Genomic DNA, 25,115 nt, shown 5'->3' with positions numbered 1-25,115 from the left:
AAGAAATGAAAATGATGAAAATAACTCAGGAACTTGAAGGAGGAACGTTTAACAGAATTCAGTGCAAATGTGTTAACAGTCCATCTGTGGGCAAGGTGTCTTTTCTCACCACTTAATCAAATTAACCAAACCAGGAGCGTTAGCATTTAGAGATGCAGCGTGGTTCAGAAGGAGGCTGTCCCAAGAGTCTTCGCGTTCAACCAAGACACTGAACTTCTTTCTGGAGTAGCGGATTCTCAGCTCAACGTTTGCAAGGAACAGTAAGATACATCAAGAGAAAGAGCAGGTATACAAGACACAGAGCTGGACTGGAGGACCGCCAGGTTAAAATGCACATGTGGCAGTCTTTGCAAGCGGTTTAAAAAACTTTGAAAAGCTTCTTTTTCTCCCTGAGAGGAAGTTTCAACAAATGGCTGGGTGGTTCAAGTCTTTGCCATCCGTGAAACCCCTCACCTCCTTCTCCCGTGTCTCTTTGTCTGGGGCCTTAGACTGGATGAAATGCATATCCTGCTCACATTATGTTTTGGAGAACAGTTTCAGGGTTATGATTTTGTTCTAATTCAGTCGTTTAAGAAAATATGTAGGCTCAGGTTCATTTTAAATGGGTTCACCTGGTGTCCTTCAAGGGGACGGAGAAAGAGAGAAACAAAACAAGGCAAAAGTTCCTCCTTGAGACTTAATGATTCAACACAGAGTTAATATTGGGATTTGGGGCTGGTGATGGGTGAATGGGTGCCCTGTGTTGGGGGTTTGTTAAGGACAGCTGGGGGTCAAGGCCAGGTCTGTTTCAGTCCTAAATATCCCCCTTCTTATTCTCAGTAATTTCGGGGCATCTTTGTCCTGATCAACCACCAGGCCCCTTGCATTCAATTTTGACTTTACTGGTCCACACAACCTTTGGGACTTGTTGTTTTCCAGAGCTTAGATTTTTTTTTTTCCTCACATTTTAAAAGGAAGGTACAGTGTAGAGACTGTCTTATAGAATCCTGTAGCCTGGGAGTGTTCCCTTATTAAACCTGTGGGCATTTTCACAGTAAACATATGCATCTTCACTTTCAGAGGCATAAAAAAAATTGAGACTATAAATAACCTCACGTCAGGATTGTGTGCTAAATTTTGGAAACAATGTTTGATTTTCAGGTTTTTCTGGAGTTTGGGGCTCACATGTGGGGGACTGTGGTCCTGGATTACAAAACTCTGCCTCTTTTCCTTAAATAAGAAAGGCGCTGATTCGAGGATCCTTCAAGATCCTTTCGCGTGGGTCAGTTTTAACTGTAGCATTCATTAGTCTCTGTTTAGAGAATGCTTATATATTTTGAGAGAATTCACAGTAACGTAGGGACTAAAGACCACGCTTAGCATATGAGAAGAGCTCGTTCGCACATTTCGGAGGCCCAGTTCTGAGTGTCCTGCTATAGGTGGGGGAGTGGGAGCTGGAGGCATCCTCCTGGCTGGACGAAGCGCCAGGGACAGCAGGTGACCTCTGATGGCCACATCTCATTCCTCCCCCTGCCGGGAAAGTCTCCGAGGCTGAGAAAAGCAGCAAGTGACTTCATTTGCCTCTGACCTTTCTAACGAAAATAAACTGTACATGACTAATAGAACCTAAGGTACTAAGAGGTCCTTAAAATGATGGAAATTGGCCACCAGCATGTGGACGGACCTCCTGCAGGCTTGGTTACATAACCCCTACTATCCTGTCCAGTTTTGACTCAGTAAGCCGGCGTGACCTATATTAAGTTCTAATAAACATCAGCTGTTTCAAGAGATACACATACTTTGCACAGAAATAGCCACCATTCCGATTCAAATGGGACTGGGATGTATATTTTAACGGTGACATTTTTGTTTCGTAAGAAAAGTCACCAGTTGTTTGTGAATTTGATTGCATACTTTTAGACCCTTAAGGGCCAATTATTAATAAATGCACACAGACTGTGCGCCCTCTTGGAAATGTCAGAAATCTGCATTCGATTTTATGTCGTGTTGGACACAAGTGTTTGACGTAGAGGAACACGTGCAGGAAAAGTGAAAACCCTGGAGAGGACCGATCTACCAGGCTGGTGTTCAGTTTTGCAGGCAACGCTTCAGGAATCCATTCAGTAGCTCAAAGCAAAAATGGTCCTGTCTTAGTGATGTGGCTTTTAGGGGGTTATTGGGGTTCTGTGTGCATTCCAGAGGGCCTGGCTTTAGGACCTGGAGGGCCTGGAGATGTCTGCTTACACTCATGAAAGAAGAAGAGAGTTAGGGGGCCCGCATTCCCTGGGTTTGAAAGGGTGGGGAGGGAGCGGACGGGAAGCATCAGCTGACAGGCGCTCTCCTGGTGTGTCCTGGAACTTTCCAGAGAAACAAGATGGACTTGAGAAAGGTGGTTGAAGTGGTGGCATCCTGCCTGATCTCTCACCCACAGGTCTGGCATGCTGCAGTTCATGGGGTCGCAAGGAGTCAGACACGACTGAGTGAGCATCCGTGTATATTTAAGCACATGCTGCTTGGAGGCACCGACCACGGAAAGCTTTAAAACCTGGCTGATAAGCACCTCCGGAGGAGCAGGGGCTGTGCCTGCCCCACGGCAATCTTCTAATCTAAACTTCTTCGTATTTCTCACGTCGGCACCGTTTCGACTGATGATCTCAAGGTATTGTGTCCAGCTCTTTATTCCTGTGAAGCATCTCTTTCATTTTGCACAGTTAAGACCTGGGGAAGCAGGTGAAGGTGTAGACAGGAGAAGAGAGAGCCAGGTTATACAGAAGGTCAGAGGGTCAGAGGACCGGGAGCAGCAAATCCAGAAACTGCCTGAGGCAGGGGGGCGAGGTCACTGCTGTCAGGGTCAAGAAGAAATCATCTCTGCCTCTTCCTGGCCCAAGGCCTGGTGACAGCCTCAGAGCACTGGTTACAGGGCAGAGGCACTGGGTCAGATGCATCAAACGGGACAATTTTGGGGGACCCATCATCCAGGCTGAGCAAGGAGGGGACACATCCTTGGAGAGCTGGTGCCTGAGCTGAGGGTCATGGGATTAGTTGGCATTGATCAAGACAAGGGATGCTGTGGGAAGATGCATGAACAGGACGGTCCAGGGAGAGGGAACAGATGGCCCGAGAAGGGATGGTGGGGTCTCCGGGGACCCCACTCCATCACCAGGCCTCCATCCTCCACCAGGCTGCAAGCCAATGGGGTGATCTCTCTCCCTACAGCTTGATCTGCATGGTTTCCCAAGTGGTGCTAGTGGTAAAGAACCTGCCTGCCAGTGCAAGATGTGAGAGACCCTGGTTCCATCCCTGGGCTGGGAAGATCCCCTGGAGAAGGAAATGGCAACACGCTCCAGTATTTTTGCCTGGAAAGTTCCACAGACAGAGGAGCCTGGTGGGCTACAGTCCCTCAGAGTCAGATACGACTGAGTGACTGTCTTGGCCCGCATAAGTCTATCCTGGATTGCAGCTGCAGACTTTAATAGGTATTCACAAAAGAGAAGGTACTCACTAGAAGGACAGATGCTGAAGCTCCAATACTTTGGCCACTTGATGTGAAGAGCCAACTCACTGGAAAAGACCCTGATGCTGGGCAAGATTGGGGGCAGGAGGAGAAGGACAAAGGATGAGATGATTGGATGGTATCATCGACTCAATGGACACGCGTTTGAGCAAAGTCTGGGAGAGAGTGGTGGACCGGGAAGCCTGGCGTGCTGCAGTCCGTAGGGTCGCAAAGAGTTGGACACAACTGAGCGACTGAACTGAGCAACAACAACCCAGAAGAGAAGCACCCAGTGGACCACCTCCCAACATTTGATGTGGAGGATGTTTCCAGACTCTGATTCATGGGCCTTGTTGGCTTAAGCTCAGCATCTCTGTGTGTTGTCTTTAACTCACCTATTTAGTGAACCTTTATAGAGCGTCTAATGGCCCAGGCGCAGGAGGAAATGGTCAGTGGAGGGGCACAGTTTCTGCCGTCCTGGGGCTTGCAGTCTGCAGAGGGTGACTCTTCAGCAGCAGCATGTGACCCAGGGGGCCTTTTAACACCTGCTGTTTCAGTGGCTCAGAAGGAAGAGAACCTTCAGCAGACATCTCCAGGAGCCCTGCCGCCTGCCAAGGCACCCTGTGAGGTGCTGTGAGTGTGTGAGGTGGTCCCGGCTCCCAGAGAGTTCGGGGCTGGGTGGGGAAGGTCAGGGAAGGTCATTTGAGTGTTAGCGGTGGTAGAGGTCGTGGGGCCACACGGAAGGAATATTCAGTGCTAAGCATGGGGCATTCCAGGAGGAGGGGAGACCACTACAATGCTGACTAGGGCACAGTACACCCTTTGGGGGCTGGGGGAGAAGGTGGGACAGTAGTGGTGAGGGCCAGATTCGGGTGGCAGGGGCTGGCCTCTCCTGCGCTTGTCTGCAGCCCTTGAATTACGTGCTCCAGATGACAAGAATTATGAAGGCTGAGGTCGTCTCGTTGAAGATGTTCTATTGAATTAAGTTCACGTTTTCTGTAAAATGTTCCGCAACGTTAGTTATAATTGGACATCTCTTAAAAGAAAAATCTCATTTCCCAGATGTCACCTGGATAGCTTATTTCCACGTCCGGTTAAACTTCCTGCTGGATAAAGATTTCCAGTGCGGAATGCCAAGAGCTGGTAGGGACAACAGTGGGATCAGTCATACTGATGAATGTGCCCGACTATCGCAGTAGCTCCGGCTGGCTGGCTTGCGCTGCACCTTTGGGTACCGCTTCTGGGATGAGGAAGGAGGCGGTAATGTGAGGCTGGCAGTGGGAACCAAGGTGCTCACTTGTTCTGGAGCCAGCTGGTCTGAGCGTGCTGTGATATGAGCTTGCTAACACTTGGGAATCAAGTGATCACAGTTTTTGAAGGTGCTTTACTGCACGTTTCCTAATTTTTTTCCCCTCCTGGAGTGTGACAGAGCCTTCTACTCTGAAGCTGGCAGTAGTGGCCGAAGCAGCTGGTCAGCTTGCCTGTGACTCCTTCTCAGTCCCAGAGAGCTCCCGGCCTCTACAATGAAGTTGATTCGTGGGCTCAGCTGAATGTTTTTCCTTTCCTTTTTCTCTTTTTTAAAAGAGCAACTGGTTAGTAATTAGTTGTTCAATTCGACTGTTTTTCTCTTAAATTTTTTTTTTATGCGGTAGAAGTTTTATTTTTTTTTTTCTGGGCAAATTCTCAGGGTTTAATTGCACTTAAAAATCGTGGAGCCTGTCAGAGTAAATTGCAGATAGAATAGTTTTACCCAATAAAACTAGTCCTGTGATTGTCACCATTGTCAGGCTTCTCAGATAAAGTTGTGGGAAGGAGAATTTAAGTCTGCACGGTGAACCACACTTCAAATCAGTATTCAGCACGAGGCTCATCACGCTCAAAGACAGATACCCAGGGTAGCAGCTTTGACGTTGGAGAAATCAGACATTGATTTTAAAATGATTTTTAAAATGCTGCCCACCTAAAGAAAAGGAGAAATGTCTACCCCAATGGGCTTAAAGCAGTGCACTTAAAAAAAAATTTATCGAAATATAATTGATTTGCAATGCTGTGAAGTAGTGTAATTTGTGAAAAAATTTTTAAAAGGCAAAAGCCATTTTACAGCATGTTAAAAACAATAAAGCACAAGAAATATTAGCTACGAGCTTCATGCAAAGTTGCATCTGCTCTTTGGCTCAGTGAAGGTTCTGTTTATTCCTGGGAGCAAATGAGGTCGCTGAGTGTCCTAAGTGGCTCTAGCCTTTTCTTGGGCCGTGAGAAAAGGTCCCCTCCCACCCACCCTACGCTTCCCACGCAGTTTGTGTGTGTGCGTGCGTGCTCAGTTGCTTCAGTCAGGTCCAGCTCTTTGCAACTCTATGAACTGTAGCCGGCCAGGCTCCTCTGTCCATGGAGTGCTCCAGGCAAGAATACTGCAGTGGGTTGCCGTGTCCTCCTCCGGGAGATCTTCCCCACCCAGGGACTGAACCTGAGTCTTCTGTGGCTGCTGCGTTGCAGGATGGCTCTTTACTGCTGAGCCACAGGGGAAGCCCGTCAAGTAGTTTTTAATCCCCTAAAAAATAGTGTCATCTTCCTCCTTCCCTTTTTAATGAGGGAGCTTCTCATGCTGGATCTGTCTTCACAAAAGACAGAACTTTCTAGAATATGCAGCTTATTTTTCAACCCAGCTGGGATTTCTGAGGACAAAAGCGGAATCTATACTTATTGTTCTTTCTCCCAGAGTCCAAGGCTTGTATTGACCAATAATAAACTTCAACCAATTATTGGATCTACTGAGGATGGGAAGTAGTTCCTCTAGGGTTTGAAATCATTTTTAAGTTAACTATATTATGTCAATCTATTGCTAATCTGTAATATACATTCATATTTCAGGTGGTTCCCGATAGATCAGGATGGACAGGGTAGAGCACCATCCTTACGTGAAAAGTATCAACTCGTTTCTGCTCTTCAGCATTGTGGAGAAGGTGAGTTAAATAATATGTGGCGAAGCTGTTGGAACTTTTAAGGAGAAAGATGTTGAATGAGAGAGAATACAGGGACTTCCCTGGTGGTCCAGGGACTGGGTGGAGCTTCGCCTTCAGTGCAGCGGGTGTGGGTTCTGTCCTGGGTCAGGAAGCTCAGATCCCACGTGCCTGGAGGCCAAGAAGCCAAAACATAAAACAGAAGCAATATTATAAAAAATTCAAGAAAGACTTTTAAAATGGTCCACATCAAAAATCTTTAAAAAAAATCAGTGCAATTAAAAAAAAGAAAAAGAGAGAGAGAGAATATGGGTATCACCTGGGAACTGGAAGCCTGGCCCCCAGAAGCTGACTGCCTCAGGCCTGGCTAAGGTCTTCACCCTTGAGCTGTGCTATGTAAGTTCTGTGACCCAGACGAACTCAGTGTGATGCCCGACCCAGCACAGTGGGTAATCGTGTGTGATCATGTTTATAATCAATCATTAAGGAGAAAGCAGTATTTCCCAAAAACAAAACTAGGGGAATGAAGGTGACCGTGTATTTGTCTTATGTGTGTTAGTCGCTCAGCTGTGTCCGACTCTTTGCGACCCCACGGACTGTTGCCCACCAGGCTCCTCTGCCCGTGGAATTCTCCAGGCAAGAATCCTGGAATGGGTTGCCATTCCTTTCTCCGGGGGATCTTCCCGACCCAGGGATCCTCCGTTGCAGGCAGATTCTTTATGGTCTGAGCCCCAGGGAAGCCCTATTTGTCTTATGAGTGATATATCTATTTTTCCAAATGGCACATCAAGAGTACTAGCTATAATCAGTTAATATAATTATGTACATTTTCCATATCCGAGTCCTAGAGATTTTAAAATTGGTTGCCCGTGGAAGTTACTGGGTTCTGTGTCGTGTGTGTCTGTCTACACATTTAGTGTATCCGGTCACTTTATGCATTTCATATTCATTTTGTGGGCTGCCAGATAATAACAGCAGGGCTGGCATCAGCTCTATATCTGCTTGGAAATGACCATAAACACCACCACGGAAACTGAGAGTTCTTGCGTTTAGGCACCTGCCTCTCTGTCAGCTGCAGAAGAGCAGGGGGCTGTTTAGGAGAGGCTTGGGAGGTGGGGGCTCAGAGCTGTGCTCCTTGTGCCCCTGCGGAAGGTGGGGGCAGGGCTTCCTTCCTCTTCCTCCGGGTAGAAGGGGGCAGCTGGGGCCCCGGAGCCAGTGCCCCAGACGCACCTGGCAAGTGGTTCTGGTGCCAGCTAGTCCCTGGCAGAGGGAGTCACGAGCTGGGTGGAAGGGAGGAACGTGGGCCACAGAGCAGATCTGCCCCCGAGCCCTGGGCCTTGGACAGCCTTGGGGCCTTGTAGAACTGCCTTTCCCTTCTGTTGTGTGGAGACTAGCTCATGTCACCCAGGTTAGTTGCAATGCCCTGCCATTCCCCTTTAGAAGCCGGGTGGGAGACAGATGCCACTGAGTATAATAATACCACATCCTAGCTGAAAAAGAGGCAATTGCTTTCTGAAATAGTTACTTCTCCATAAGTGCCGGAGGGAGATAAAACAATTGGATGTCTGATAGAAGTGGTAACATGTTTTCTCCAGTCCTGCCTTCTGTACATCTATTTCGCTGAGTGCGCCATTTTTCACAAGAGCGTTTCCTACCTTGGGGTCATCTTTGTGCTGGAGATTACAGAAAGCCAGCTCACACCATAAATTGCTTTGCCACAAAAAGGCCCTTCTAACTTCTCACATTCTGGGTCAGAATTTTCATTGTTGTTTGTTTATGTTCCCTCCCGAGTTCATCCCAGATAACTGTGCAAGATAATATTGTAAATGTCGAGGGTCTTTGTCTGTGGACAATAGAATAGGCCCAGTGTTAAAATATCTTACATACCTCATATTTTAGGAAATGCACACAATATATACAATTGATTTACTCTCAAGCTATATCTTAGGTTCAAATCTGTCCACTAAAAACCTTTCTGATGACATATTTGAGATAAATATGGTAAAAAAAAAAAAAAAAAAAAAGGTAGAGGATTGGATCCACAAATGTAAACCAGTTTGTGTAAACCACTGTTAATGAGCAGTTGTTTGATTTCATCTGGCTAATACTGAATGCCAGTTTGTGTGTGTGGCCAGACTGTAAACGTGAATCTTGTGTATGAAGAGACACTTTAAAAAAAAATGACATTTACTTTGTATTGGAGTATAGTTGGTTTACAATGTTGTGTTAGTGCCAAGTGCGGAGCACAGTGATTCAGTTATACTTACATCCGCTCTTTTTCAGATTCTTTCCCCATATAGGTTATTACACAGCACTGAGCCGCATTCCCTCTGTGCTGCGGTAGGTCCTGAAAAGACAACATTTTTGATGGAAGCTCTGACGCAGGATTATGTGCTACATTTTTATACGATGTATCAAAAGTGTTTCATATTTTTTTCCCTCAAAGAGAGTGTCAGATTAAATTCTTCTGCAGCTCCTACTGTCTGTACCGGAGGTGTCTTCAGTTACTTTGTCTTGAGGCTAAAGGGATTTAATGAGAGCTGACTTAATGGTTGGGCCTGACACTCTTCTGAGGGCTCTGCCTGTGTTGACTCATCAATTTCTGGTCCATCTGGTGAGACGGGGCCTCTTATTATGTCCATCTTACAGCCGAGGAAACTGGAGCTCCATGAGGCTAAATGTCTCATCCACCATTGAGCAGGGATTCACACCAGACGCCAGACTTCAAGAGTGTGCGTGCTTCTCAGTATTAAAGAGGAATCTGGGGAGTCTTTGTTTTCAACGGCAGCTTATTATGTTACCAAGTCTGTAACAGTAACTACGAATGGGCCTAAATTAGGACTACTGGGCAGATGTCACAATGGTAAGTGTTTTGAACGTCTGCTTGAAATACACTTCTGTTGACAGGGAGCCAGCTATAACCATGGAAGTCGGAAACACTCACCCATGATGATCAGAGGATGTCTTCAGACTGGATCTGTCCTGTGAACATGTAAGGAAGAACTAACGGTATAAATACAGACCCTACAGACATAAGAACTGTGAGTTAGCGCTTGATAGGGGAGAGTTAAAAACACCACTTTAACTAAAAGCACTCTAGGGTTATCATGCTCTCTCACCTGCCAAGTGTTGAGAGAGTCTTTCTCAGGAGCTTGAGAAAACCAAGTCAAGAGATAATAGAAACACTTCTGGATGGACAGGTAGAGACTTATCAATGTGCAAGTGTTATTAAGAGAGATAGAAAAAGTGAACATTTGCAGAGAACAATCCTCCATTTCTCAAGAATACCAGTAGTTTCAAAGGGAGCAAGTTAAACACTGATTTGGGGAATACTAGTCAAGGGCAGTGACATTTGAAAGTGAAAGTCGCTCGGTGGTGTCTGACTCTTTGAGACCCCATGGACTGTAGCCCGCCAGGCTCCTCTCTCCCTGGAATTCTCCAGGCAAGAGTGCTGGAGTGGGTAGCCATTCCCTTCTGCAGGGGATCTTCCCGACTCAGGGATGGAATCCACACTGCAAGCCGATTGTTGGTGACAGCGAAATACTGATTGCCGGTTGCATGCTGTTGAGACCAGAATGGCTCCCTGGGACTTCCTTACACAGTCGCTGGGACGGACCGACAGACTGTTTGCAGGGGTACTGCGTTTCTGACGTCTGTGTATTTCAGTACATCCGATTTAGTGGTTAAGTGAATTCATACGTGCATCTGTGCTAAGTCTCGTCAGTCGTGTCTGACTCTCTGCGACCTTGTGGACTGCAGCCCTCCGGGCCCCTCTGTCCATGGGATTCTCCAGGCAAGAATACTGGAGTGGGTTGCCCTGCCCTCCTCCAGGGGATCTTGTTCCAACCCAGGGATGTTTACCTCTCCTTCATTGGCAGGTGGGTTCTTTACCACTAGTGCCACCTGGGAAGCTCCTCAGTGAAGTCACTGATGATCAAATGTCCTCAAAGTAACGCCACCCCCCCTCCAACAATCCCTCCACACTGGAAGGGTCCCAAGAACCTGGGGGGGGGGCGGTGAGGGGTGGGAGGTGATGCCTCTGTGACTTTTAGGCTCTGGCTTGGTCTCATTAGGGAATTAGATATGTTTGTGCTCATTTCGCAGCAGAAGAAATACACTTTTAGAGGAAGAAGGGAAGCTCAGCTCTCATCCTGCCCACTGGAGTCCATGGCATAACTTCCAGATGGTGATATTCAGATTCTTTTGATATTCCTCCAGCTAGGAATATGAAATACATACGAGAGAAAAAAAAAACTTAAGCCCTGGGGGAAAAAAGATAAGCGCATCCTAACGACTAACAATCCCTTGTCTGTTTTTAATGAAGTGTTCCCCTTCTGGTGTGAGTGTCTGGAAGTCAGCTATGGGTGATACTGCAGTAGAATCTTCACATGGTCTTTCGGGGTGCCTGACTTCATCTGCCTGCTGGCTCTGCCTTTCCAGTGCTCAGAACAAAGTGTGGGGTGGTGTAGATGCTCAAACTATTGATGGTCAAGGGACCGAGTGATTGACAGAGATGAGTCTAGAATAGGAGGTATTCGACAGAGAAGTGCCATTTAGGTACTGATTAAAAAATACATCGGTGGACCACGGAGACCGTCACAGTGGTATCTGCTAATGCAATCTTATTTCACCTTTCCCTAGGTTCTTTAACAGCTGCAGAAAAACCAAGAAGACCCACAGGCAAATTTCGAAGATCGCATGGCTAATTTACAAACAAGGGGGAAACAGAACGCTGAGAAACTCAGCGCCTCCAAAGACTGCAGTAGATGGGAAACAATTCGGAAAGCGGCCTCCGCGGTGAGTGCAAGCCGTGTTTGCTGCTCAGTGGTGATTTCTGAGGATTAATTTTGAGAGGGAAGAGGGACTTTACTCCTGTGTGTAGGATGGCTCTCCATCATGAACCGTTGTTTTAACGGACTAAAGAATTTGTTTGGCACACACTTGCTCAGAACCCAAGGGAAAAAAGCCAAGTTCCCTTGAGGCTGTCAGCCCCGGAGGACAGGAGTCAGTTTGAAACGTCTTAGCTTTAAGAAGGTGGCAGAATTACATAATTATTCACAACTCATAAGAAATTAAAATACCTCTTCCAAATATGAAGTTGTGAGATAACACAAACCACAAATTCTAGACTTTCAGAGAGCGCGTGCCTCGTTCGACCTCCTACGCAGAAACCCACAGCAGAATGTGTGCGCGGCGAGCACGTGGCCGCGCTGCCCTCGCTTCCCCCGAGTCCTTCCGCGCACAGGAGGGTCCTTGACCAAGCACAGGAGGGTCCCATCGCGCACAGGAGGGTCCCATCGCGCACAGGAGGGTCCCATCGCGCACAGGACGGCCCCATCGCGCACAGGAGGGCCCCTCCTCCGGGCTCCTTTTCGATGCCTAGGAATCTCAAGACCGAGCATGTTGGAGAAGCAAGCGGTCATCACAAGGCCCTTGGGACCCCGGAGGAACCTCTGCAGGAGGTAAGGAACAGCTTAGAAAGTCCTTGAATAAAGGCACAGCACGATGGGACGGAGGTGGGGGATGGGGTGGGTTGGAAGTATGGAGAAATGGTCACATGTGCCCAAGGAGTCTGTCTTTTTCTTGCGTGGGGAAGGGGGGGTGCGAGGAGGGGTGCCCTAGGGGCACTGTGCGCTCTCCATGTTTGTGAATAAGTTTGAAAATCATCAGTTCAGTTCAGTCACTCAGTCGTGTCCGACTCTTTGAGACCCCATGGGCTGCAGCATGCCAGGCTTCCCTGTCCATCACCAACTCCTGGAGCTTACTCAAACACATGTCCATCTAGTTGGTGATGCCATCCAACCATCTCATCCTTTGTCCTCCCCTTCACCTCCCGCCTTCAATCTTCCCCAGCATCAGGGTCTTTTCAAGTGAGTCAGTTCTTCAAATCAGGTGGCCAAAGTATTGGAGTTTCAGCTTCATCAGTCCTTCCAGTGAATATTCAGGACTGATTTCCTTTAGGATAGGCTAGTTTGATCTCCTTGCCGTCCAAGAGACTCTCCAACACCACAGTTCAAAAGCGTCAATAGCACCACATTAATCCAGGTTCACTTCGAAAGCTAATGTGCCTGCATGCTCCAGTCACTCAGTCCTGTCTGATTCTTTGTGAGCCCACCAGGCTCCTCTGTCCACAGAATTCTCTAGGCAAGAATTCTGGAGTGGGTTGCCATGCCCTCGTCCAGGAGATCTTCCTGAACCAGGGATTGAACCCGCCCTCTCTTTCACAGCAGACACATTCTTTACCTCAGAGCCACCGGGAGAGCTCCTTGAAAGCTAATATCACCTGTTAAATGCCTTCGATGGATAAACTCAGCCCCATTTTGAGGATCTGCCCTGCCTCACGCCCAGTATGAGGCCCTGGGGCTTCCAAGGCAGAGTAGCTGGGTTCCTGCCCGCAAGGTATTTATGTCACTAGCAGAGGGCACCGTGGTCAGGAGTGAGCCCTGGACTGTGGGGTGGGCGTGGGCTGCAAGGGTGGGAAACCAGGATGGTGTTTGGTGAAGGGGAGGCCTCAGGGGGCAGGGCTGCAGAGGTGGGGGGACCTGGTGACTTTGGGGGGTTTTGTGTGCTGCGCTCAGGGGCTAGGTCTGGCCATAGCCGGAGCTGGGTCTGTGTCTCTCGGTTGGGGGGTCCTCTCATTTGGGGGTCCTGGAAACCAGTGCCAGAGGAATTTACTGGAGACAGAAACTTTACCATGTTGGGCAGGGGAGTGAGTAGGACGTGGAGGAAGGTAGATTTTTAAATGTGAATATCTTAATTTTTTTTACATCGTTTTAAATATAACATTATATATATATTTTTCTTTTTCAAGTGGGGTAGATTTTTTGAGGATGGCAGCTATGACTTACTCCTCCCCGGGTCCACTGTAGTGCACAGAGGGAGTCCCCAGTTAATTGGAAATACTGTATGTCCACAGAGTTTCAGTAGCAGTATTCTTTCAACTTTATCTTTTTCAATTTGAACGAAAGCCCATCATCTAGAATGAGGATATAGGCTTATGAACGTGGCCAGAAAGAAGCAAGGGATGGACCCCAGGTCTATCTGGTCTGTGTTCTCTCCACTTTTCCTTCTGGGTGGGGGGACTTCATCGAGTCCCCGCCCCCCCCCCCCATACAGAAAGCGTCTTATAGTTGAGTTGCCCGTTTAGAATACAAAATTTGAGAAATAATTGCCATCACATTCTACCAAATACCTGCCGTCTACCAGAAGCATGCAGCATGTGTGGCTGCTGCCCTTTGAGACCTCATGGTCTGGATTCTTTGCTTAACGTGGTGGGAACTGGAGGAGACTGAATTCTCTGAAGAAATGATAGCACAGAGGAGCAACAGTGCCATCCTGTTTCTGTTTGGAAACCCTTCACAATTTCAGAGAACTCAGAGAAACATGCCACAATACAATGATTTTTTTTTTTTTATAAGCACAAGAGAGCTGTCTCCAGTCAGTCCCACCTGCGGAGAATTAACTAGCCTGCCAGCAACTCTGACGGTGAAGGGGTTAAAATAACAAATAAATGACTTTATTTAGACTTGAGCATTTCTGGCATTTTTTCTAGAATTTTTTTCCCCCCACAGTATTTGATGTGACAGCTTTTGTTTGCTCACACTTGTCTCTCTTTTAAATTTCTCATATCAGCGGTAAAAGCTATTTCTTTTTTCTGTAACATCTTGAGCTTGATATCCAATGAAGGGAGAAATTGCTCTTGCATTGCTTGAAATTATATTATACCTAATTTTGGGGGGAGAAAGATGAGAGTAATTTAGATCTCCAGGCACTGAAGATTTTGCAGACAGGTCATCTGCAGCTTTATTGCTGATTAGTCATCCATAAAAGTGTTTTTACTGCGGGGGAGGTGTCGCCATTTCTAGAATGTTTTAGAAACGCTGGTTTTGAGGTCCATCCAGGGAAGGGAAAGACCGTTGTCCATTCTGAGGGCACAGTCTGGCCTTCATGGGGCTCTGGTTGGGAGGCGAGAGCCTCTTTGCCCTGAGGGACGGAGCAAGGGGGGGGGCGCCGGGTCTCATCCTACCTAAGCCCATCAGAAGCATCAGCCTTGGCGCCACTGGCCTTTAGGCCGCGCATGCGCGGTTGCAGAGCCAGCCTCTCAAGTGGGCGGCGGGCTTCAGGTACCAATTATTTGTGCGTGGGGAAAGGTTCCCTGGAGAAGCCTGTCATTTCTGGACTTGGCGGGCTCACTTATAAACCATGAACAAGCCGGAATTTGTTGGCTAACCATTTATAAGCAATTTGGAAAGAAATGTGCTTCTTTCCTGACGTTTTCCTTATGGGAGTGAGAATCAGCCTGCTCTTCCACACTTTCTTTCACACCCCAGGGCCCCTTCCAGAGGCCCCCATTTTCCAGAGGAATTCAGTGACAAGCGCTGGCCTTTTGGCCACTAATAGCCGAGAGGGGACGCATACAACTGGTTTGAGTGCCAGGAAATCTCCCCTCCTGCCACCCTTCCCAGGTGGGCAGGGGCTAAAATGCTTTGTGTAAATTTCAGGGCAGAGGGGCTCATTCTCTGATCCCTGCCGTCTGGAGCAGCTGGTATTTCCTAAACTTTTCTGTGTATATCGTTGGAAGCACAGCGTTACCACTCTAAAGAGGGACACGGAGGAGCCGAATGCCAGTGGAGTTCTGTAATGTGGGCTGCAGTGTAAACTGTGGTAGGGTTGAACTGAGGACTCTTCTAGAAAAACCTGTAAGTAATTAAGTTCTCCCTCCAGCAAGGTAAAAGCTGAGTCTGAAGTCTATTAACACAAAGGAGAGTGAAACCTTTGTTGGTGGTTTTATATATATATATATTTTTTTCTTTTTTAATGTAAATAAATAAAAAATTCTGGCAAAACAAACAAAAAAACCCACCCCCAAAACCCTCGTATCTTGTTACTGGCTTAAGGAGAAAAGGAAAGATGCTGCCTTTGTTGGCCGCATGTTTCACATTGCTGAGGTCAGAACAAAACTTAGATTACCCTGTTTCAGCAACTCCCAAACCATGTTCTGGGGAATATAAGATATTTCCTGGGGAGGAGGGAGGAAAGATTTCATGGCCAGCTCAGTTGCAGAAACCTTCCATATAATTTCCCCCTCTCTGGAGATTCACAATGCTCTGTAGCTTGTTAGGAGAATGCTGTTTGCCTTGGCTTAACCCAGCAGTTTAATCTGGTGTGACCAGAGTCCTTTTTCACAGGGCACCTGCTCCCATCCAAGGGGAAGTACCGCTTACTTCACCTCCAGCAGAAACACTGCCCACTGGCAGCTGATCTTCCCTGCTTGTCCTTGTCTACACTTGCCCTGTGGCTCTTTATCGACATCGGCGGTGTTCTCAGTCTTGCGATGCGTGTATCCAGCTTTCAGGAAAGACTGCATGCTCCATGAGGACAGACACTTTTCCTGTATCATCTTTGTATCCCCAGCGTGCCTGCTGCAAGTATGGGAGCATTTGATTACCATACAGTAAGTCCCCTACTTAGCAACCTTCAAGTTGCGAACTTTCAAAGATGCGTACGTGCATTTGCACGTCCAGTCACATGAGTTAGTTCACGTGTCTGGTGTACATCGTCACTTGAGTGCATCCTCTTCGAGTGACTGTGCTTTTGTATCCGTTACCGTACAGTACTGTATAGACTACTGTAGTGCAGTATCTTTATTTCAAACCCAGAATGTCCGGAAGCAAGCGTAAAAGCTGCGGTGATGTAGCTGCTACTAGTGTGCTTTTCAAGGTACTGTGTTATAAGATTAAAAATGCTCAAGTTCTGTGCTTCCTTGTTTGTTTGTGTGTTACTGGTGTGGTAAGCAGCCCGATTCATGAGAAGTGAAGCTGCTCAGCTGTGTGTGACTCTTTGCCATTCCATGGACTGTAGCTTACCAAGCTCCTCTGTCCATGGAATTTTCCCGGCAAGAGTGCTGGAGTGGGTTGCCATGGAAAGTATTATAACCTAGTACAGTGTAGCACTATATATTATAGCCCATTCTGTTAGTTGCATACCTAGGCTAACTTTGCTGGACTTATGAACAAACTGGACTTACGAATGTGCTCTTGGAATAGGGCTCTTTCGCCTGTAGAGGATTTGCTGTATGTTGAAAGCTAGTCCCAGAGTGGCTCGTGGAAGGACCCCCGCGCACTCCGGACCTGCTAACAGAGCAGAGGGTTAAAAGCAGGGGAGATAACGAGGAGGATCTGCGGAGCTCGTTCTGTTCAATTGCTTTCTCTTCCTGCATTTCATTTTCTCCGTGGAAAACACGTACCTTTAGAGGACTCTTTACCTCTCTCTGCACTTGTAAGAATAAAACCATAAATTTTTTTTCAAATTGTAAAACTGTTAGGAATGGATTGAGGTTCAAAGCAGATAGAGATTCAGTTACCTGGCAAGGCTGAGTCGGGAGCATCCCGTGTTTGGGGCTTTGAGCAGAGAGCATAGGGCTTGGAAGAAAAGGCTTGAATTTTCACTGCCACAAGAAATAGGAGAGTGACCATCCTCTCTGAGGAGACTGAGGGCTGGCACCAAGAGGAGGCTGGCGAGACAGTGTGATGTCCGTTGCTTAGCATCGTGGGAAGAGCGTGGGCTTTGGAGTCTGGTGGTCTTGGCTCTGAATTCCAGCAGCTCTGCCTTTTTTTTTAAATTGAAGTATAGTTGCTTTACAATGTTGTGTTAATTTCTGCTGCACAGCACAGTGACTCAGGTACCCACATATATGCATTCCTTTCCGTGTGTGTTTCCAGTGTGGCTTATCTCGGGAGACTGGGCCGCAGGACCTCCGATCCGCATCTGCATTTGCTGGACTCCCGGCCCGTCCCCGCCCCCCGCCCCCTGCGCCTGGGCAGCCACGGCTCTGTTCTCTACGTCTGTGAGTCCGCCTCTGTTTCCTAGTTGGTTCGCTTGCGCCACACTTTGGATTCCACATGTAAGCGGTGTGGAATTCGTCTTTCTCTTTCTGACTTACGCGATTCGTCTTTCTGATTTACTTCACTTAGTATGGCCGCCTCTGGTTGCATCCGTGCTGTTGCTGGTGGCAGTACTTTGTTCTTTTTTTATGGCTGAGTAACGTTCCGTTGTATGTATATATATGTACCAGACTTCTTTATCCATCCATCTGTCGATGGACACTTACATGGCTTCTGTGTCTTGGTTATTGTGAATAGCGCTTCCAACAACTCCACAGGAGCTTGGACTAGAGTTTCAGTTTACTTATTTTTAAATATTTTTAACATTTATTTTAAAATTCACTGAATTTTTATAGAGAGTTACATTAATTATTTAAAAGTATTTGAAATTTTAATTTCGATGAGACCTAACTCATAAGACGATTGTAGTCTGTGTAGATTTTTGTATAGTGTGACTTGATTATGTTCATATAAGCATGGAACACGCCAGGCTGTTAGCATGGGTTATCTGGGAGAGGTGTCCCTTGCAGGACGGTCACCGAGGGTTATGGCGGCCAGCGTCCAGGAAACCTTGCTTCCTGGGGTTCATGTGTTTATGCAGTTGCTACCCACCATGAATAGGGCTGGCCTGGGTAACCAGCAGGATATGACAGAACGAAGAAGGGTGACCTTTTTGAGGCTAGCTCATAAATGACATTGCAGGTCCCACCATGCTCTCTCGGTTTTTGCTCTGGGAGAAGCCAGCTGCCTTGCTGTGAGGACACTCCAGGAACCCTCATGTGGTGAGGAATACAAGCCTCCTGCCAACAGCCCACACCCACCTGCCAGCCACGTGAGGCACCATCTTGGAATCAGAGCTTCCAGCCCCAGTCAAGCCTTCAGATGATGGTAGCCCCACCTGACCTCTTGACTGCCCTCCAAGGAGAGACCCTCTGCCCAGAATCACACAGCTAAGCACTCCCAAATTCCTGATCAGCAGTATCTCTAAGATAATAAACATTCATTATTGTTCTAAGCTAAGTTCTGAGTTGCTTTGTTATCTTGTGATAACTAATACAAGTTAGGGAGGTGAGAAGGCAGACAAAAAGTAAAAGTCTGCACTAAAAAACCAGAGTGTGCATGATATGATTTCATTCACATGAATTTTATATAAATGTGCATAAAGAAACCAGAAAAATATACAGCCACAGACTTGTAGGAATATCTGTGTTACAGTGTCAGTTGCCAAGTGGCAGATATAAATTACAGAATAATGTGTGTAGAATGAATCCATTTTGGTAAAAGCAAGCAATAAATCAGCCTGTTTACAGAAGGCTGTGGTAGGTTTCTTTAGGAGGTGAGTATAATCACCTTTGTATAATCTTTTCTTGCATTGTTTCACTTGTTAAAATAAGCTTAAATTATTTTTGTAATTTGAGACTGCGGCCCTGTAGTTTAAAAATGAAAAAACAAAGTGATTGAAAATGAGAAGAAATGTGTTGCAGACTGCCTGGCATGCAGAGGCCTTCATTAAAGATCTTTTCTGTGCTGTGGGCTAGTTTGGTGTCCATATCTGGTGGTCTCGTGAACCCTGTGGTCCATTTCTCAGACTAATGTGTTTAAGTCAATCAATACATTAAAATACATAGGCTTACAGAGGAAACCCCTTCTATTGAAATAAAGCTACAATATGTTAAAAGCCAAGCATGTGATGAAGCAGTAACTCTATTAAAGCAACAACTTTATTAATATTTTAAATAAGATCCACTAAATTGAACAGCTCCTAGAATTTTGGAATAGTAATGAGCGTAAGTGTTATTTGAAATACTTGGAACAACTTTTATGTCACAAGAAAATATCTGTGATTTCTACTAATTACGATAAAGTCACAAAAACTGCTGATGTGTTATATTAAGATTTGCTGCCTAAGTTCATGACTGAAAATGAAATGTTAGTTGCTCAGTCATGTGAGACTCTTTGTTATTCTGTTTTCTCTAGCCCACCTGGCTCCTCTGTCCATGGGATTCTCCCGGCAAGAATACTGGAGTAGGTAGCCTTTCCCTTCTCCAGGGGATCTTCCTGACCCAGGAATTGAACTCAGGTCTCCTGCATCGCAGGCGGATTCTTTACCAACTGAGCTATCAGGGAATGCAAAGCAACAAAGACCCAGTGCAGCCAAAAATAAAATAGTAAATGAATAATTTAAAAAAATGAAATAGAAAACAAAGCCAACATTAGTAGTAAAGGTAAATACTGTATTGTGAATGTATGTCTCAGATGAATACACACATATACCCCCCCCACATGCATGTATGTACTAGATTACAATGTGTGTGTGTGTGTGTGTGTGTGTGTGTGTGTATGAGTCGCTCAGTCATGTCCAACTCTTTGCGACCCCATGGACTATAGCCTGCCAGGCTCCTCTGTCCATGGGATTTCCCAGGCAAGGATACTGCAGTGGGTTGCCATTTCCTTCTCCAGGGGATCTTCCTGACCCTGGGATCGAACCGGGGTCTCCCACATTCCGGACAGATTCTTTACTGTCTGAGACACCAGGGAAGCTCTTTAGATTGTTGTAAAACAAAAACAGTATAACAAAAGCTGGAAGGTTCCTGCTGTAGGGAATATCCAGCAAACATTAAATGTTAGGGTGCTCTTACCATTGAAGTCACAGTCAAGTGGGATGGTAAACACACTGGCTGTGATGCGTGAAAGCTAACAGCATGAGGGCAGCTGCGTGGTGCTGCTCAGCACCTAGGGGAGCATCCCTCATCAGTGAGCACAGGTCGCCCAGAGCTGGTCTTATCTGGAGGCAGGAGGGAGGGCTCTTGAATCCTCTGGTTTTGGACTGCCCGTGGGAGGGGCATTGGTTCTCAGAGGCATGGCTTCTGGGAAAGGGGCAGGAAACCCTTTGGAGGAGGCAGCTAGGAGCACCCAACACTCAGCTCACTGACGTGGTGAAGGCCTCTAGGCTGGTCACCAGCCAAGTCTGATGCATGGAGATCAGGTTTCCTAATAGAGGTCCCCGCTCTTGGAGGGTGAAATGAAACCTAATTGTTCCCCAAGTTAATTGCAACGTAAGATCCAAGGATTTGATTTGGAGTGTGTTATTTTTTTGGGGGAGGGGTGGTCTCGTTGTTGCTCAGTTTTGCTCAGTTGTGTCTGACTCTTGGCGACCCCATGGACTGCAGCACGCCAGGCTTCCCTGTCCTTCATTACTTCCTGGAGTTTGCTCAAACTCATGTCCATTGAGTCGGTGATGCCATCCAACCATCTCATGCTCTGTCATCCCCTTCTCCTCCTGCTTTCAGTCTTTCCCAGTATCAGGGTCTTTTCCAATGAGTCAGCTCTTTGCCTCAGGTGGCCAAAGGATTGGAGCTTCAGCTTCAGCATCAATGAATATTCAGGGTTGATTTCCTTTAGGATGGACTGGTTTGATCTCCTTGTAGTCCAAAGGAGTCCCAAGAGTCTTCTCCAATACCACAGTTTGAAGCATCAGTTCTTTGGTGCTCAGCCTTGTTTATTGTCCAGCTCTCACATCCTTACATGACTACTGGAAAAACCATAGCTTTGACTATAGGGAACTTTGTAGGGAACGTCTCTGCTTTCTAATACACTGTCTAGGTTTGTCATAGCTTTCCTATAGGTGGTCTCTACTTCTTTTTATATAATTATATGCTGCCATCATTTCTGCTTTTTACAGATCATGAGTGCTGAGTGCTAAGCTGCTTCAGTCGTGTTTGACTCTTTATGACCCTATGGGCTGTAGCCCCGTAGACTCCTTTTTCCATGGGATTCTCCATGCAGGAATGCTGGTATGAGTCACCATGCCCTCCTCCAGGGACCTTCCTGCCTCAGGGACTGACCCTGGGTCTCCTGCATTGGTAGGTGGGTTCTCTACCACTAGTGACACCTGGGAGCCCAGTGTCACTCGAATGTCACCTTTTATGTGGAATCTGGCAAGAATGCATATCTGTTGTCTGTTGCCTGGCGGGCTTGCACACTTATTTCCTGGGATAGGTTGTGCCCTATTTCAGCCAAATGGGACGGTGTAGTCTTCTGGGACATCCCAGTGGTGTTCAGGAAGACTATCCCCACGTCTGCATTTGGTTGGCATGCTTGCTTGGCCAGCAGGTGTTGTCAGGAACAGCGAGCTTACTGTGGATCCTGAACTTGCCTCTGGTCAGTGTTTTGCAGGCTGCGTGTGGGGGTGAAGTCCTTTGGCCTCTCTGGGACCAGTCTGGAGGTAGTGGCATTTGAGCAGAGGTTCCCTGAGAGTGCGTGTGGACGGATAGGACCGTTGGTGTCACAGTAGCAGGAGACGAACTTTTCTGAATGAAGAGAGAATACCCTGATGTACCAGCCCCCCCCCCCCCAACCTGGGTGTGAGTCATTGGAAGCATTGAGACTTAACGCCCTCCGAGCATAGCGTCTGCTGGTTTCCACTGTAGTCCGTGCTCATCCTGCCTGTGTGTGCCTCACCCACGGGTGGGAGGGAAGTATGTTAGCAAAGGCCAGGCTGGGAGAACCTGGGTCTGGACAGTCTGTCCTTTTGTAAGAGTTCAAAGTTCTGCAGCTGTTCGTAGCGTGGCACACAATGTCCCGAACTTCCGCGGGCCACACCGGTTGATCCCATCCCTGGGTCATGCATGGTCATGCTCATTGACCAGGCTCTTTGAGGCCCGGGGTGCCACTCTCTGGCTGTCCCTAGTGCAGGAAAGGATGTGTGGGATGCCACTCAAGTCTGCATGAGACCCAGTGGAACCCAATCACAGTCCTTTATTTAATGAATATGTGGTGTGTCCTCAGTCGCTTCAGTCGTGTCTGACTCCTCGTGACCCTGTGGACTGTAGCCCGCCAGGCTCCTCTGTCCATGGGATTCTCCAGGCAAGAGTACTGGAGTGGGCTGCCGTGCCCTCCTCCAGGGTTTCTTCCCGACCCAGGGTTTGAACCCACGTCTCTTAGGCCTCCTGCATTGGCAGGCAGGTTCCTTACCACTGGTGCCACCTGGGAAGCCCATAATCAATGTGTCAGTTCATCAAATTAATTTTCCAGCTATCTAGTAACGAAGACCCCTTATGTGAAGATTCGCTACAGGCTCACAGTGCTTGGTTCATCTATTTCTAGAAAAACAAAGCGAGGAAAAGGTAATGACCTAATCCCCGTTGAACTTTGTGTCTTTCTGACGGTTTAAGAAAGGCTCGGTGCAGAACGCTAACTGTTGCAGACAGATGTTTCCCTGTGCCTTAGCAGATCATTGCCGTCATCTGAGGAGGTGCGACTCTTCCAAGGACACAGAGAATTCTTCTTTGTTTGCGTGAGGAATCGAGAGAGGGTGTGCGTCCTTTGGGGGGGCCCAGGTGAGGGGTGAACTAGAGAAAGTGCTGTTTGCAGCAGTGGTTGTCAATGGTAACAGCTCTGAGGTCCCTTTTATACACATATTTTGTAATTCTCTGTGGTAAGTTACAAAATACAGCTCAGATTCCCTCCATCCATGAATGCTCTGCGTCAGTGATGTGGTGGTGTTGCGCCTCTCATCAAGAAGCTGTGTCTGGGAGCGTCCCTGGTGGTCCAGTGGTTAAGACTCTGAGCTCCCTGTGCAGGGGGTGAGGGTTTGGTCACTGGTCGGGGAAGATTCCACGTGCTGTGTGGTGTGGCCAGAAAAGAAAACAAAAAGAGGCTGTGTCTGTAACTGTACCCCTGTCATCCTGGCTACTCTTGCGATTGACCACGACCTTTAGAATGCCAGGGGCTTGATGCTGGGTGGCTTCAGAGCCAAGGCTTCAAAAGCCTTTGGAGCATCTTCCTTCTCTATCTTGGAACCAAGTCCCCGTGTCAGGAAGCCTGAGCTAGCCACCTGGAGAGGCTGGAAGGAGAGCGAGGTGCTTGGGCTACAGTCCCAGCCAACTGCCAGACCCGTGGCCATCACACCCAGCCAGTCCCGGGCTAATGGGCCAACTAGTCTCAAAGGCAACATGCACTCTGCCAGCAGTGGTGGTGTGCAGTCGCTAAGCCCTGTTGGACTCTCTGCGACCCCAGGCTTCCCAGTGCTACAGCATGTTGAAGCTGCTGTACAGTTGTGCTCATTTCACGTGCTAGCAAGGTACTGCCCAAAATCCTTCAAGCTAGATTTCAACAGTATGTGAACTGAGAACTTCCAGATGTACAAGCTGGATTTAGAAAAGGCAGAAGAACGGCCAGTGTGCTGTGGAGCAAAGGGGAGCCGTCCCAGCTGGGTCCTGCCCAAGTGCCAGCCCACAGAGTCGTGAGCGAGATATGATTGTCTGAAGCCACTAAATGTGGGGTAGTCTTTATGCCCCAGTCGAAAACTAATCTTCATTATTTATTTTCTTTGAAAGCCATAGGTTCTATGAACTACTACACATAAAATTTAAAAAGAAAGATGTAACACCTTGAGTATAATGCAAAAGGAAAAATAGGAAGGTAAATCAGTGATGTGCAAATCCTCAGGGTCAGCTACGCTTGAAGTAGAAGAGTGGTAGGAGGTAGCTGGACTCGCCACAGACGCCTCTGTTTCAAGCGCAAGTTGCTACTGTGGGGCTGAGTCACATAACCCGAGGGCCCGCCATTGTGATGTCATTTTCTGAAGTGGTGATCAATTCTTGGCTGAGTTCAGCAAACAAAAAATGATATTTTACCTCTATTGATGGGGCAGTGAGATGCTTAGTGCATTAATTTTACATTAAAACCGCACCCCTCAACCCTTTGTGTGTGCATATAATTTTAAACCGTTAGTTCTAGTTGCATTCTTTTTGCTTTAATATTTTTTTGCTTAGAATAATTTTATATTTAAAACATTTTATTACAGTTGATTTACGGTGTTGTGTTAATTTCTGCTGTATAGCAAAGTGATTCAGTTTTACATAAGTGAATGGCAACCCACTCCAGTATTCTTGCCCGGAGAATTCCATGGACAGAGGGACCTGGTGGGCCGTAGTCCATGGGGTCACAAAAAGTTGAACATGACTGAGAAACTAACACATGTATGTATATATATTCTTTTTCAGGGGCTTTCCAGGTGACTCAGTTCAGTTCAGTCGCTCAGTTGTGTCCAGCTCTTTGCCATCCCATGGACTACAGCACGCCAGGCTTCCCTGTTCATCACCAACTCCCAGCGCTTGCTCAAACTCAATGGTCATTGAGTAAGTGACACCATCCAATTATCTCATTCTCTGTTGCCCCATTCGCCTCCTACCTTCAATCTTTCCCCAGGGAAAGAGTCATTCTTTGGGTTAGGTGGCCAAAGTATTGAAGCGTCAGCTTCAGCATCAGTCCTTCCAATGAATATTCAGGACTGATTTCCTTTAGGAAATAGTCTGGTTTAATCTCTTTGCTGCCCAGGGGACCCTCAAAAGCCTTCTCCAACACCACGTTTCAAAAGCATCAATTTTTCAGTGCTCAGCTTTCTTTATGGTCTAACTCTCACATCCATACATGACTACTGAAAAAACCATAGCTTTGACTAGATGGACCTTTGTAGGCAAAGTAATGTCTCTGCTTTTTAATATGCTGTCTAAGTTTGTCATAACTTTTCTTTCAAGGAGCAAGCGTCTTTTAATTTCATGGCTGCAGTCACCATCTGCAGTAATTTCTTGGAGCCCAAGAAAATGAAGTCTGTCACTATCTCCACTGTTTCCCCATCTATTTGCCATGAAGTGATGGGACCGGATGCCATGATCTTGGTTTTCTGAATGTTGAGTGGTAAAGAATCTGCCTGCCAATGCAGGAGACACAGGAGATACAGGTTCAGTTCTTGGGTCGAGAAGATCTCAGAGGGAGGACATGGCAATGCACTGCAGTATT

The 25,115-nt window shown here is 47.1% G+C and overlaps 1 long non-coding RNA gene across 5 annotated transcripts in view; it reads left to right on the top strand.

The window, feature by feature from the left end:
• LOC106503392 overlaps positions 1-24,356 on the top strand; it is a 28,031-nt gene extending 3,675 nt beyond the window's left edge. For 2 of the 5 annotated variants that reach the window (XR_001919944.1, XR_001919945.1), the window contains exons 2-9: positions 6,341-6,432; positions 9,079-9,161; positions 9,337-9,421; positions 11,071-11,226; positions 11,558-11,891; positions 12,657-12,828; positions 14,931-15,883; positions 17,151-17,286. This is a non-coding gene — a long non-coding RNA (uncharacterized LOC106503392). Of the gene's footprint in view, positions 1-2,410; positions 2,639-6,340; positions 6,433-9,078; positions 9,162-9,336; positions 9,422-11,070; positions 11,227-11,557; positions 11,892-12,656; positions 12,829-14,930; positions 15,884-17,150; positions 17,287-24,319 lie in introns of those variants that run through there. The other 3 variants (XR_001919943.1, XR_001919942.1, XR_001297066.2) reach the window with 3 other exon arrangements.

Source organism: Capra hircus, chromosome 21 (assembly GCF_001704415.2).
Source record: "Capra hircus breed San Clemente chromosome 21, ASM170441v1, whole genome shotgun sequence".
Lineage (NCBI taxonomy): Eukaryota > Metazoa > Chordata > Mammalia > Artiodactyla > Bovidae > Capra > Capra hircus.
The sequence above is the reverse complement of the archived record's forward strand: the minus strand, read 5'-3'. Positions and strand labels throughout refer to the sequence as shown.